Below are 6000 nucleotides of genomic sequence, written 5' to 3' on the forward strand. Positions count from 1 at the left end.
AAGTGATGCATCAATGTTCAAAATTCTTTAGTCACGTGGCATATCATCAATATTTGTTTTCTGCAACTATCTTCTTTCCAAGTTTGTTGCCTTCCTTGTTCTTGACCTCCCAGCTTCGCCCTTACTATGTCACGGTTTGATTTAATAGGAAGAATCAAGAGTCCTGAAGTGCAGGCTCCACACTGTGCTATTGAAAAACATTCCATAGTTTCAAGAAAACTAAGCACAGTAGCAAATGTTTCCAGTTCCACTTTGGTAGAGGAGATACAGAACACAGGCCTCTGGGGTGTGAGGCCTCCTGCTAAGACTTCAACAGAAGCCTCAAGCCAACTGCACATGGGAAAACAAAGCCACCTTTTTTTCTATTACACTTTAAGTATGTTACTTGGTTTCTCCAAGTTTGGGGTACATTTTACTTAGATCTTTAAAGGAAAAGATGATTAGGTAACTACTCAAGTACCACCAAAATGGAAATGAAAAACATGAACATTAAAAAATGAGTTGCTGCTGGGCATAGTGGTGCACGCCTGTAGTCCCAGCAGCTCGGGAGCTGATGAGGCAGGATCATCGTGTATTCAAAGCCAGCCTCAGCAACTTAGCAAGGCCCTAAGCAACCCTGTCTCTAAATGAAATACAAAAAAGGGCTGGAGATGTGGCTCAGTGGTTAAGTGCCCCTGAGTTCATTCCCCAGTACCAAAAAAAGAAATGGGTTGCTAAACTGGTTACTTCAGAACCATTTTGATCTTCATATTAAAGACCAGAAACAAACAATATTCATCACCATCTAATGAAACAGCCAAGTTGCTTAGGAGTCAAAAAGCCCCATATATCATTAACCATTATGAAAACCATAACCTAAACAAGTGCACATGTTACAGAGTTGAGTTAGCAGGAGGTAAAAAAAAAAAAACCCTTTTACCTTGGCAAAAGTTGAGATGTCACAGAAATAATTTCCTATCTTCTGTGATTGTCCTGAATCCATTTATACACTAAAGAACTGCTAATTCCAAGTCTGAAATTTAAGATTAATGTGAATGGAAAGACTGTACACATCTGAACTTTACATTGCTATAACAATTTCAGTCTACTGCCATTCTGAAATGCATTTTGCCATGTTGTCATTTTGTTTTATTATTTTATTTTTGTTCAGGACACCAAGAGGGTACCTGGCATGTCACATCATGCAAGAGAGGTAGCCAGCAGCCAGCAAGAAAATGGTTTGTTTCAGAAAAGATAAGAAATGTGATCATTTTTTTTAAAGAAGGAGGTAAAGTTAGTTTGTTTTTCTAAGCAGTTGAGAACAAGATCATTGATCAAAAGCAAAACCAGAATGGTCTTTATTTTGTTCACATGAAGCTTACCATGTGATTTTAGTCTTTTATACCCTGTCTAACCGTTAGATATAAACTCCTGCTATTTCTACAGGTGCATTTTCCAATGTGTAGTGTATCAGGAATTATGAATCTTGTGCCCAGTTATTCTATACTATTGGAAACTATAGTGTGGGTTAGTTCAGCTTTCTAATTATTAGAGACTTACAATGAGTGAAATTATAATACACACTACAATATGGATAAACTCTACAATGAGTGAAACTTCTATGGAGTAACAAATTGGAACATTGTTAACCTGTCCACAGTTATCTCAAATTCACCCAAAGAAGTGTCACCTTCCATCGTATAATACCAGAAAAAAATCCCACAGATAGGAAATGAGAAAGGAACAAAAAATATTTTGATCAAATAATAGGATGGAACTATTTTTTAACCATTATTTTTCCTTATTCTACAGCTATCTTATTATATGCCTATCTATAGTGTGGAAGTTGAAAAAATAATGGAATATTCAGTTATTAATTTTGATCCTGTATGTAGTCAGAAAGTATGATTGCTTCTGATTCTGAGAAGATACCCCTGTTTAAATTGATTTATGTGTATTTGTATAGCACATGCAGGAAGATGGGGTGCCTGCTATCCTGTGATATGAGAAGGAAGAGAGAGTGAAATTTTTTCCCCAAATATCTGCTTATAAAAAATAAAGAGTAAAATAACCCAAGACTTTGTTAGTATTGACCATGAATAGAAACTCACTGAGTTTATGGTTAAATTTTTCCAAATATAAAGAGCTAAAAAATTACTTACTTAAAAAGATACATCAAGGGATTCTAACAAATATGTGAACATTAATGTTCGTAGAGTATTATTCACAGTAAACACAAAGTAAAACCAATCTGAGGGTCCATCTTCAGATGATTAGACCTTTTGAAATATGGAATACATTGCAAGGAATGTTATTCAAACCTAAAGAATGAAATTCTAATACGTACTACAACATGGATAAATCTTGAAAACTTTATGCTCAATGAAATAAGCCAGACACAAAAATCACAAATATTTGTATGCTTTTACTTATCTCAAAAAGAAAATTTATAGAGATGGGAAGCATGATGGAGTTTGCCAGGGATGTGGGGCAGCAGGAAGAGTGGGAAGTTAGTGCATCATGTTGACAAAAACAAATCCTGGAAATGGGTGATGCTTGCCCAACATTGTGAAAGTACTTAATGCCATTGAACTGAACATTTGAAAATAATTTAAATGAGTTTTTAAGAAGCCTCTAATAAAATCTGACTAGCATTTCCAAGATAAAAAAAAGAAGTCATCTTCCAATTTAAAGCATCTAACAAGACATCATTGTTTGACAAAAGAATTTATCATGCACATTTTATTCTAATATAAAAGAGATTCATATAAGTACCTGTGTGATGATGCAGAATATTTTCTAGCTGCTGGGCTGTCCAGATCCCATTAGCTCTTCATTCTTGAGACATTCAAGGATAGACTTGTACATTTTGGGGAAACTGTCAATCAACCTGTATGCCTCTTGGTGCCATTAAGTGTTGTCTTTGAATCATGGGTTGGTTAACATATGTAGTTGTTCTTTTTCATGGTTACCATAGAAACTGGGTAGTCATGATGTTTTGAAAAGACTAGCAGAGAATGTAAGAATGTACAATAAAAGTTAACTTGTTTCATGGTCCGTAATTTCTTCCAGCTGTCTCTCCATTTGTGATGATTATTATGTTCACATTGGGAGTATAAACATACAACAAGAAGGGTTCTGGTGACTCTGGCCAATAAGGGATCTCACCCCTAAAAGACTTGCCTCCCAACCTATTTCCCTGAAAGATTTGTAATAGAAACACATGACACAAGTGGTATGTAAAGTTCAGGTGTTTTCAATTACTTCCCTCCTGTGATCAGCAGTTTTCTAGATCCAAAACATGTTTCAACTCAGAACATGCTGTTTTGAAGATGTTGTATTTGAAGACTGTTTCAGGAAAATTTTCATCTGCATCTCTGATTCATTGATGCCTCATCGATAAAATATCTCAGCTCTTCTACACAAGTATTTCCTGGATGGGTCGTCAAAACTATGGTACAGTTAAGTATTGCTTACTTTTGTGAAGCATGCTCTTAAAAACTGTATAACCTTTTGCCTTTGCAAGAGAAAAGAGGGGAAAAAGCTTAGCTCTGGGACTTACAGTAGATTCCTTGTCAGTTACCTCACTGCAGAATATTCCAGCACAATGCCTAAACTTCCTTCTTGGTCAGGTCTTCGGTCTCTCTCAGATGGTGTAAATTGGAGAAAATACACCCAATTCTGCTTCATTAGTTGCCTGTATGTCAAATACAGGCTAGACTATTCAGGGAATACTAAAAAAAAAATGTGTGTTTAGAGCATTTTATTTTAACTTTCTATGAATGGAAGTTATAAGATTGATTTTTATGTTTGAGCAGTCTTGGATAGCAGTGAGCCTTGCCACTTTATTATTACCGTTTACAGCTTACATGCCACACCCTATTTACAAACATCTTAAAGCCAAGGACAGTGGTGCCTGCCTGTAATCCCAGGGGCACCGGAGTCTGAGTCAGGAGGATCAAAAATTGAAGGCCAGTCTCAGCAACTAAGTGATGAGATTCTAAGCAACTTAGCAAGACCCTGTCTCAAAGTAAAAAATAAAAAAACTGGGCATATAGCTCAGTGGTTTACTTTTTGGTACCAGGGTTCAATCCCCTGGTAATAAAAAGTAAAAAAATAAAAACCAAAAATACCTTACAGCAATTGTAATTTTTTCATTAACATTTGAATGATCATTGTTAAATCATTCACTTTAGGAAAAGAAACTCATCTACAGATGAATAAACTAAATTATAATGAAAAAGACTAAATAATCCACAAGAGGTGAACATTTTAAGCAGCCCCCCCCCAAAAAAAAATACACACATGCATGCACTGTAGCTTTGGCAGGAAATAGTGAAAGAAATTATGAAAGAGTAAATACTGTTCTTGTGGTAGGGTATATTTGCTTGATTGTTAATTAACTTGGAAGAGGAATCCACATTTTCAGAGTATCAGGGCTAGAGTTCTCTCAGGCAGTACTACTCTTGGCACTTTCTTTCAACTCCCAGTACAGGTGACATTAATATTTAACTATCTGAGAAAGTTTTAAATTTGTAGTAACAATAATGGCATTGAGGGAGATATTAGTCAAGGGTACAAAGTTTCAGTTAAAAAGGATGAATGAGTTCCAAAGATCTTAGTATCTACATGGTGACAGTAATTAATAGATATCACATTCTTTGAAAATTACAAAGAGAGTAGACCTTAAATGTTTTAACCACAAAAGAATAAATATGTGGGCTGGGGATGTGGCTCAAGCGGTAGCGCACTTGCCTGGCATGCGTGCGGCCCAGGTTCGATTCTCAGCACCACATACAAACAAAGATGCTGTGTTCGCCAAAAACTGAAAAATAAATATTAAAAAAATTCTCTCTCTCTCTCTCTCTCTCTCTCTCTCTCTCTCTCTCTCTCTCTCTCTCTCTCTTTAAAAAAAAGAATAAATATGTGAAAGGGGATAGACATTAAACTTGTTTTAATCATTTCACAATTATGCATATGTATCAGAATATCAAGTTGTACCTTATAAATAAATGCAGTTTTATTTGTCAATTATTCCTTAGTAAAGCTGGGGGCAGAGAAGAAAACCAATGACTTTGTACTTAAATAATGAAAGTATCTCCACTCAATTATCTATGGTTATTAAAGTGCTAACTTGAAATACATCTATATAGATATTGTATTAGTCCATTTTCTGTTACTATAACAAAATACCTGAAGCAGGTTAACTTTATTATAGAGAGAAGATATTTATTTAACTCATAGTTTTGAGGCTGAACATTTAAGATCAGGTGATCCCATAGGGTCAGCCTCTAGAGAGGGCTTTAATGACAGATGGTGTCACAGTGGCAGGAATGTATGCCAAAGGAAGACATTCACATTTCAAAACAGAAAGCCAAAAAGCATCCAGGATTTAGACTCTCATAATGTTTTCTTGTAAGAACTAACTCAATGTTCCATGATAACAACCTTAATCCTTTCCAAAGACAGTGACCTAAGGACATTCTACCAAGCTGGACCTCTTCAGGAACATGCCGTCTCTTAATATGAAGCACCAAAGCTCCAACACATGAATCCTTGGGGGCACAAAGACCACATCCAAATCATAGCAGAGATAGTCATAATACATTCATATTTTTATAAGATATTATAATATAAATTTTGTTATACACACACACACACAATATTTTTTTATGGTACGAGGGATTGAACTCAGGGACACTCAACCACTAAGCCACATCCCCAGCCCTATTTTGTATTTTTATTTAGAGACAAGGTCTCACTGAGTTGCTTAGTGCCTCACTGTTGCTGAGGCTGGCTTTGAACTTATGATCCTCCTGTCTCAGCCTCCCAATCCTCTGGAATTACAGGCATGTGCCACCATGCCTGGCTTGTTATATTTTTGAAATTTACTTTCCTAATATTTTATTTCTCTCAGGCTAATGTTATTGTCAGTATGTTTAATCCCTTGAGATTATCAGCCTGTTATTTAAATTTTATGGCACTACAAGAAAACATAAAAATTCTGGAACTGTTTGAGAA

General features: G+C 35.7%; 1 protein-coding gene across 16 annotated transcripts in view; it reads left to right on the forward strand.

The window, feature by feature from the left end:
- Lmntd1 (lamin tail domain containing 1) overlaps nt 1–3041 on the forward strand; it is a 395781-nt gene extending 392740 nt beyond the window's left edge. For all 16 annotated transcript variants that reach the window (XM_078015053.1, XM_078015055.1, XM_078015052.1 and 13 more), the window contains one exon: nt 1151–3041. The gene's annotated coding sequence lies outside the window, so the exon portion shown is untranslated. The remainder of the gene's footprint in view (nt 1–1150) is intronic.
- Nucleotides 3042–6000: the final 2959 nt, after the last annotated feature.

The sequence above is a fragment of the Ictidomys tridecemlineatus genome, chromosome 6, assembly GCF_052094955.1.
Source record: "Ictidomys tridecemlineatus isolate mIctTri1 chromosome 6, mIctTri1.hap1, whole genome shotgun sequence".
In the NCBI taxonomy this organism is placed as follows: domain Eukaryota; kingdom Metazoa; phylum Chordata; class Mammalia; order Rodentia; family Sciuridae; genus Ictidomys; species Ictidomys tridecemlineatus.